The following is a 9,852-nucleotide window of genomic DNA, read 5'->3' on the forward strand; positions in this document are numbered from 1 at the left end:
ACATTTTTATATTTTGAGTAAAGAATTGTTTTTGATTTTAAAAAAACTTGAAATTTGACTACCTTCTCAATTTGAAATTCATCATTGATAATTTAACAAAAATGGATATCTGTGAAAATCCTAGATTTTTTTAATAAACATCAACACTTTGTAAAGTTTTATTAGAATCGGGAAAATGCCCAAAATGGCATTGTTTTTTGAGCTTCTAAATCCTAGGTTTTAATATACATTGAACTTCTACGTTATTTAACTTGAACTTCACATTTTTTTTATTTTTTTTGTAAAGTTTTTGTTTTTGTTTCTTAAATAAACATAAATTTGACTATTTTTTTTATTTTTGACCTTCATGGTTGATTCTTTAATAATAGAGGATGTCTTAGTTTTTTTAAAGAATTTAAAATCCTAGTTTTTTTAATAAACATCGGACCACTTCACTATTTTTATTTTGAACTTCTGGTTTTTAAAAAAGGGGAAATTCATTTAAAACTTTTTTTAGTTTTCCTTTTTTAAAATTTGAACTTCTTCATTTTATTGTTTAGTAATAAGAAAACATCTAAGTTTTTTAACCTTCGAACTTCTCATTTTTTTTACTTTGAACTTCTTAGAAAAAATATGGTTTTAAATAAGCAAACAATTTTCTAGGTTTTTAAATTTGAACTTCTAGGTTTTTTGACCTTCTCCATTATTTTCAAATTGAACTTCTAGGGCTTCCAAATTTGAACTTTGGGAATTAGAGAACATGTACTTTTGAGTGCATCCTTTTTGAGAAATTCACCATTCTTACTCTATGCGAACTTCATTTTTTTATATACGAACTTCTATGGGAATTTACATTTTTTCTCCACTTGAATTTTGTACATGAAACTTTCTATCATGTTACATATTTTTGAACTTTTTGATGTCGCATATTTGAAATTCTTTCTATACACAAAAGGAAAATAAAATCACCATTTTTTTATGCACATAGGAAGAGGAATGCACATGATTTTTTTGTACTTCTTTGTTATTTAGAATGGTTTTAATTAACTTTTATGATGTTTTTTTCTTTGAAACTGTAACCAAATTTGTTCTGAAATATCAACGTATTTTTGAGCTAGAAGAAATACTCACTTGTTTTCTTAGACCATAGGAATTAACTTTTTGATGCATTTTTTTGGCTGTAAGAAATGCTCGCTTGTTTTAATTTGAACTTCCACATTTTCTATGTGTTGAATTTGAAGGAGGGAGCTGAAAACCGTGGTGAGATAATTGATCCTCTTGGTTTTAGAATAAACAATTTTGAACTTCTATGTCTTTAAAAATGCCCAATATGACGTTTTTTTTCTTGAACTTGCAAATCCTAGGTTTCTTATATTTTTTGAACTTATGTGTTATTTTACCCCACTAGGAGTTCTCTAGCTAAAACCAAAAAGGATCTTATCCTTCTGAGCAACGAACATGCAATCTCCAACTCACCATTTTTCTTTTCGTCTTCTTCCTTGTGTGCCCAAATCCCAAGATCTACCGCTGCTAGCAACTTCGTTTGTAAAATAAAATCAAAACCAAACATCAGTAGATTGGCCTTCAGAACGGATTTGGCTGTAGTGCACAGGAAAATGCAGCAGTGTCGCCAGACTGTTAATTATGTTGCATTATTAGTACAACACCAACCTACTGACGGGATCCATTTATTCAGAGTAGTAAGTATATAGGAAGAGAAAATACATGCTCTCTCTCACGGTTAGACAAACAGCGACAAGAGAAAGCCAACAGCATAGCTGGACTCTAGGAGGGTGACGAGCATGTACACAACCGCACTCCAGCTGCTCGACCTCAGCAAGAAAGAACATGCAACATGCAGCAGTGCCGCCGGACTCCAGCGCCTTGACCTCACTTCAGCATGGTCACCACGACAACTCTGCAGCGTCCCGCATGGCGCCGAGCTGATCTTTTGAATGCCACCTGGAAGTGCAAAAATTAAGTGTTGACCATAAAAATTTAGAGTAATTTGAATGGCAGGAACATTATAGCCATGTTGTGTCCATTGATTGAGGACTATAGGACGAGAAGGGGTCATAGATGCAGCAAGCAGTTCAAGTAGTACAGAGCGCATGCAGCATCAAGCCACCAAAACTGAACCTGGCCTTGTTTTGCAGGAAGAACAAGAGAGCTCAACAGTGTCTCACATGGTGCTTCAGTCGAGGGAGAAGTTCAAAGTGGCCTCCACGAGAAGTTCAACATGGCAATGGGCGAAGCAGTTGGGGGTCGAGAGGAGGCTGGTGGTTGGCCACGACGGTGCACTGTCAGGCGTGTCGTCGGTGGTGGCGGGTGGCACGACTGTGGATAGAGAAATCAGGGATGCGCTCGTGGCCGGGGCGAAGCAGGGAGCGCACATGGTAGGAGGTCATCGCCGGGAGGAGGAGCTAGGCGAGGCCAGGGGAGGCACGGCGGCGCACCAGAGGCAGGCGGCACGGCCGTGTCTGAGAAACGGCGGTACAGCCGTTGCGTGGTGGCGGCAGGAGGTGATGGGATTGGATCCCGGGGCAGAGGTGGCACGGTTGTTGGATTCGGGGACGGGGGTGGCGCAGCGGACGGATCCGGGGACGGTGGTGGCGCAGCTGCCGGATCTTGGGGAGGGAGCGGCGCGGCGACCGGATTTGGGACCGGTGGCGGCTGGTTCCCGTGGCAGGGGAAGGGGAGGCGCAAGAGGAATCGAGCAGAGGAGGCATGGGCGGGTTTTCTTTTTCTTTTTTTTCTCCACGGGTTCAGGAGTTCGGGAGGGGCTCCGCGGGCCCTTATAGGGCTGATCGTGATCAGAATAAGTGCTTGCTAAAGTAACAATTCATTCACAATTTCAAGTATGAATCAGAAACTTCATTGAAAACTAACAAACTATAATCTCAGTCAATGAAGCAATTGCAATTTATCATAACATCAGAAAGAGTCAATATAAGAGTTTTTTAGCAAGTCCACATACTCAACTATCATTTAGTCTTTCACAATTACTAACACTCATGCAATATTTACGGGTATGAAGTTTTAATCGAACACAGAGAAAGATAGGGGTTTATAATTTTGCCTCCCAACCTTTTACCTCAAGGGTAATGTCAACAATAATAGTTCATGAAAACTTACATCCAATTAGCTATATATATCAGGATCTTTCCAACACACAGTGATTGCCAAAGGATAAAATGTAAAAAAGGAAAGGTGAAGATCATCATGACTCTTGTATGAAGTATAAGACAAGAATAAAAGATAGGCCCTTCGTAGAGGGAAGCAGAAGTTGTCATGTGCTTTTATGGTTGGATGCTCAAAACCTTATTGAAAAAGAACGTCACTTTATATTGTCACTTGTGATATGGACCTTTATTATGCAGTCATTCGCTTTTATTTCTTCCACATCACAAGATCATATAAAGCTTATTTTCTCCACACTAATAAACCATACATATTTAGAGAGCAATTTTTATTGCTTGCAACAATGGCAACTTACTTGAAGGATTTTACTCAATCCATAGGTAGATATAGTGGACTCTCACGACAAAACTGGGTTTAAGGATATTTGGAAGCACAAGTAGTATCTCTACTTGGTGCAAAGAAATTGGCTAGCATGAGAGGGAAAGGCAAACTCAACATGTTGGATGATCCATGACAATATAATTTATTTCCGATGGAAGAAAACATAACCCATTATGTTGTCTTTCTTGTCCAACATCAACTTTTTAGCATGTCATATTTTAATGAGTGCTCCCAATCACGAAAGATGTCCAAGATAGTATATTTATATGTGATAACCTCTCTTTCTTTATTACTTCCTATTAATTGCAATGATGACCAAAACAATTTTTGTCAACTCTCAACAACTTTTATTTATCATACTCTTTATATGTGAAGTCATTACTCTCCATAAGATCCATATGATCTCTTTAATTCCTTTTATTCTTTCTCATCTTTTATTCCCTCAAGATCATAGCAAGATAATCAAGCCCTTAACTCAACACTAATCTTTGTTATATATAACTCACAGACTCGATTACATAGAAGGATCATAAAGCTAAACTCAAAACTAGATCAGACTAAAACTTTATTCTACTAGATCAAGATATTACCAAAAGGATCGAACTAAGAAAAACGGTAAAGATAAAAGTGGGATAGTGATACGATACCGAGGCACTTCCCCAAGCTTGGCAGTTGCCAAGGGGAGTACACATACCCATGTACTTATATCCCCTGCCTCGGAGGTGGTGATGATGGATTTGTTGATGATGTAGGCTTGTCGTCCATCTTCCAAGGCATAGGCTCACCATCATAGAAGGATGATCGAGTCTCCGGGATCCTCGAATCTGCAGCCAAACTCATCCTCTTGAATCTATACTAGCACAAATGCCCGTGCGTTGCAACGGGAGGCTACAAAACTTACCTCCAGCAGGAATGCAGGCTGCGACCCTAAGAGCCTCTAGCACCCTGATCGCAACGGGCTTGCTTTGAAATTTCGCACAATACCTGAGGAAGAAAGGATGTGGCGTCCGCGTGCAGTGGATCATCGGCGGCAAAATCTCTACTATGAAATTTAAGAACAAAATTAACATGCAATAGTATTATTTCTAGTTCATTGCATAAACTTATTTGGGTTTCATCTCTCAAAGTAATCCAATGATTAATTCTATGAAACAACATTCAGATAGAAAACATCGTATCTCGGCAATTTGGGGTTTAATCAGGGATGGCTTGCTCCTTTGTCACCCAAATATACATGTACTAAGAGAACATCTATTGGATAATAGAACAGAAGGAGAAATAATCAACAGTGATAGTGACCGGTAACACAAGGAGAAATAATCAAGCATGATGTTTCCAGTAACATAAGGAGCATGGTGATAACTACATTGCAGTCATCGCCAACCGAAAGCAACTGGCGCAACCCAGAATATAAATTGTGTTGTAACGGCAGATAAAAATCCTCATATGCACCATCTGCCGGTGTTCGGGGAACGGGGGTCTCCAGACTTGCCTGCCTGCGGCCCGCTACGTGGCTAAGCCAGCAAGCCGTATGGACCATCTTCATCAACAAAGCATCCAAGACCCTCGCGAGGCGAACGACACAAAACCTCTTCTGGAGTGGCCTAGTCGGGTAGGCTCACGAGGAGCGGAGATATCAAGGTGAGGCAAACCTCACGAGGCTCTCGTGACGTGAGCCATGACGATCGACACCAGGCGGGCGTCAGCGCGCGCAGCGTCCTTGTTTCCTCTTTGGTACAAAGGAGGTCAGCACAGACGAGGAGTACCGAAGCATCAGGCAAAGGTTGCCATATCGGTGCAAGAAGACCAAGATTAGAAGGACGGCAAGACAAAGGTCATTGTGGAGTCCAAGACAGCGTCACCACCAAAGCCTTTCGTAGGCGAAGACCGCCTTTGTCAGGATAACTTGTACTAGCTGCTCCCTTCAAATTTGCCCGCCGTTGTTGGCTCCCTTCCCGCTCAATATTTGGAAAGAGGACCAGAGCCTCTATAAATAGGACTAACCACCACCATAGGCAGAGGACCATTTGAGACCATCCAGAACCACACAAGTTAGCCAAGCACAAGAACACCTCAACCTCAGGAGGCTGCTCTTCCCATTGTATTGTTCATCATCTGCCCTAGAGGCAATCCACCGCCACCACACTGGAGTAGGGTATTACACCACAACGATGGTCCGAACCAGTATAAATTTTGTGTATTTCTGTGTTGCGAGTTCGTCCGCGAGATCTTAGCAAGCTAGGGCGTAGATCGGTGAGAGAAATAGGCTTCACGCGCACCCCAGTGTTCGAACCTTAAGGGTTTGCCAGAACCCCACATCCGACACCATCTCCATTATTATGCTCACCATCTAAAGTATATCAAATATAGTTAAAAAAAGTCTGCAAAAAAGAAGTAGATATTAATTAATGCTAACAGACAAAACTAAGAAGACAGCTATGCATGACACACATATCGTATATATACAACCCACAAATTTGAAATTTCAAACAATTTTGCAACTCAAACAGTTTGACCACTGACCATATCAACTAATCCATACAAAGATCTTCACATAAAGGCAATTAGCAATCAGAAAAAAGTTCCGCACTATACTATATATCTTATCAAATCAGGTGACACAGGAATCCCTCCGTATTAATATATTGTAGTATACACCAAGATCTCCTAGCTCTGTAGCACCTTACTGTAGTCTTGTTTTAATGCGTGATGAAGAGGAAAATCATGTTGAAATACTACTAACCATAAAACAACATGACATATGTTGGCATATACAAATTACAAAAGCAAGTTAACACATCACACAATAAATGAGTAAACTCAGCAGGTCTCAACCGTCAACATGTAAGCCATAGCATCAGAGATGTTAGTGAGTGAATTTATCTTTCCCGCACATCAACATTGTCATGTACCTCTTTGAATAGTTACTTAACATGAGAATCTTGTGAAATTGTTTTCCTCGCGTGTTAGGTTGGTGCATTGTTACGGTAACAAAGCTGACGACCCATGTGGTAGATTTAACCTGGTGATCATAATACATTTTGATCTATAAGTAAGAGTAGTGCTAAACCTCTCATATCTACCCGCTGAAACCAAAAGTATACAAATGATGAATCAACATGTAAGTTTAGCATTGTTTCGATCATTATAAGTTTAACACCAAATAATATTAAATCTATACAAAAAATTTAGCCCAGCCCAGGTCCTCTCAACCGCAGAAGGCAAGATGCGTCGATGCGCGAGGGTTTCTGCAATCTCGTGAGATGACGAACTATTCTGAAAAGATTGTTTTCTTTTCTGTAGCAATGGGGTCGGGTTTCCAACCATAATGAGGTAGAAATCTAGTACGTGAGTGGTGGAGTCGTGGAGAAACTTATGGGCAAGAGCTTGGGGCCTACACGCCTGGGGCTGGGCCTCCTATAAGTCAAAAATTCTAAAAAGTATACTACTGGGCTATAGATGTTGGTTCGGCCACGCCTAGGGCTATAGCCCTAGCTGCCCTAGGCCTAATTTCGTCCTTGGTGACCATAATACATTTGGATCTATAAGTAAGAGTAGTGCTAAACCTCTCATATCAATCCGCTAAAACCAAAAGTATACAAATGATGAATCGACATGTAAGTTTAGCATTGTTTTGATCATTATAAGTTTAACACCAAATAATACTAAATCTATACAACAAATTTAGCAGCACAAAATGAGTTTCATACATATACATGGGATGATATTTAGATGGATAATCAAATAACTATACATAAAGGAGGAAACTTTACAGCACCTCCGCATACTTATCGAGTAATCCCCTATCATCTTCCCTTATCATCTTCCCTTTGTATCTCCCCACCAACGCCATGCCATGCGCTACAACTACACCAAACATGAGCAGCCACATTATGAGATGGATTTAGAATAGCTTACCATTGCAGTAAAAAAACATTCCCTTGCATATGGAGAAGACCTTGATTTTATTTAAATTGTACAATGAGCAGTCAAGTAAGATGCACTACAACAGATCCTGTTCAGTCCCAACCAGGCAAGTCTGTTCAAGTACTAATGATGAATGTCGTTCTTTATCCCCCATCCAAATACCTAAATAGCAAATTGTTTAGGACAATAACACTATCAGTTGGAGAAGGTTGTTCTTGCTTATAGGTCATCGAGACCCAACTTCTACACAGAAAACACATGAAACAGAAATAAAGTGTACTAAGGATGAATGAATCAACCGTGGCCTCGATGAATCAACCGTACCCGACGATCGCGAACAGGAGCTAACGACTTGAGCCTCATCCGCCTGTCCGGGGCCTCTCCATCACTGCATGCACGGTGGCTACATGTATTGACGTACATGATGTTTGAGTTCGCCGAGAACAGCACGCTTAGCAAGTGGCTCCACAACGACGAGGTGCTCGGATGGAGCCAGCTTGTCTAGGTCGCGTTGGACGTGGCAGGCGGACTCAACTACGTGCACAAGTATTCCAAGAGCAGGAACATTCTGCTCGACACATGCTTCCACCCTAAGCTCACAAACTTCGACCTCGCACTCGTGATCACCGTCGATACCGAGAACGAAGCCCTGTGGATGACCCGACACATAGTCGGCACGATGCACACACACGACAGCGTTGGCGAGCAGCAGCGCACATGCCACACGCATGCACGTCCTCATCTACGATGACCACAGTGTCAGACTGTGAGTTAGTAGCTGTTGTCAAAGTTTCAAAAAAAATCAGTTTCGTCAGGCGTAAATGTAGCTGTCAAATGTTCAGTTTCGTCAGTTAGGATTTTCTTTAGTTAGTGAAATAATCCAAGCTGTGACTTGACCTTAGATTGTTAGTGTAGCCCGTTGCATTGACCGGATCGTGGGATGGCATGAACTGAAAAGACCATGGGGACGATGTAGGGTGGCAAGCAAGGAACTTTGGGATGGCAGGGCTCACATCTCGGGCGTGGCCTGATTTCCCCTTTTTCAGTAAGCTCTGTACTCACCTGATTGTGTTCATCGCCAGTGATCTCGGAGTCGAACAAGAGATGCTGCAGCAGATCGGTAACAGCAGCATCACGTCGTCCGGCTTCTACACTGAACACCTACATAATAAACAACAACAACGCAAGCATCTGAGGCGGGGTGGCTGGGAACCTCGCAGGGAGATGAGGAAGGGGAGGTCGGCAGAGAGCAGGCGCCGGTGAGCTCACCGTCGATCTTGACACAAAGGAGAGGAAACCAGTCGTGGGGGAGGAGGGGAATAGTTGCCGGCCCGGATCCGCCGCCAGGAGGCACGCTGGGGCGGTTGCCGGCTTGGATCCATCGCCGGGTAGCGCTTTGGTGGCGCGGCGGCGCGACGCAGTGAGGAGGTAGATGGATGGGGGCGCCGGGTCTCGGGTGCGCCTGGGTCGTCAGGGTTGGCGCCAGCGGGTGGGTGGCTGATGGAGGTGCTCGACGATGGTGGAGAGGGCGGTGGTTGGTGGGGATTGAGGGGTGGGGTGGGGAATGAGCCGGGGAGGAAGAAGGTGGGGGCGTGAGGGAGTTGTTTAGGGTGTGTTTGGTTTGGAACGAAGTGGAATGGAATGTCATGGTTTATTTCACTAGAATGGGTTAGTTCCATCCTTATGTTTGATAGAGACAATTCAAATGAATGAAACGGTTATATTTCGGTGTTTGGTTTTAGAGATCGGAACAGAATGGATTTCTTCATATCTCCTGTTGTTTTCTTGTGATTATGTACAATATAACTTTGACATCAAACACAAACAAAACGCATATATAGAGGTAAAAGGAAATCATCAACACAACAATTCTTTCAATTGCAAATGATGGTATATGCCCAAAACAAGTGATACATATTTGCCTGTCAGACGTTAGCAACAATTAGCAGTAGAACTTCATCAATTTTCTGTCATCTGCACATAAAACATCAAATTCAGTGGGAAGACAGCAGGAGCAGCACGACACACAACAACAATAGTTGCAGTTGCAGGCCATGGGCAGCAATTGCACGACACACGCAAGGGCCATGCCAGGAGCAGCATGCACGCATGAGACATGCGGGGCTGCCGCCGGCAAGGAAAGCAGCAGCGTCGTGAGTGTGACTGTGGTGGTAGATGAGCGGGAGAGGATCCACATGGCTACCGGAGATGGTTGTCGCCGTCGCTGGACCTTGACGGATCTAACGGGAAGGGAAGGGGACGGCCACGATCCGGTCGTCGCCGCCAGCGTTAGCGGCAAGTGTGCCGGCGGCGAGGCTGGGAGCACGGCTTGGTACCGATCCGCCGTCGCTCGCCTCCTTCCGGCCGCCTCCCTGTGCCTGCCGGATGTGAGAGAGACACGAGAGAGAGAGAGAGATAAGCGGG

At 43.0% G+C, this 9,852-nt stretch overlaps 1 long non-coding RNA gene across 3 annotated transcripts; it reads right to left on the bottom strand.

The window, feature by feature from the left end:
* Positions 1-5,729: 5,729 nt before the first annotated feature.
* Positions 5,730-8,997, bottom strand: LOC119269077. Of its 3 annotated transcripts, none has more exons than XR_005133442.1 (4): positions 8,698-8,997; positions 8,491-8,589; positions 7,280-7,368; positions 5,730-5,882 (listed from the first exon to the last, which is right to left on the bottom strand). It is a non-coding gene; the product is annotated as an uncharacterized LOC119269077 (long non-coding RNA). The 3 variants fall into 3 exon arrangements; XR_005133443.1 differs by lacking the exon at positions 5,730-5,882 and adding an exon at positions 6,212-6,523; XR_005133441.1 differs by lacking the exon at positions 5,730-5,882 and having other exon boundaries at positions 7,080-7,368.
* Between the last annotated feature and the right edge of the window lie 855 nt (positions 8,998-9,852).

This window comes from Triticum dicoccoides, chromosome 3A, assembly GCF_002162155.2.
Source record: "Triticum dicoccoides isolate Atlit2015 ecotype Zavitan chromosome 3A, WEW_v2.0, whole genome shotgun sequence".
NCBI lineage: Eukaryota > Viridiplantae > Streptophyta > Magnoliopsida > Poales > Poaceae > Triticum > Triticum dicoccoides.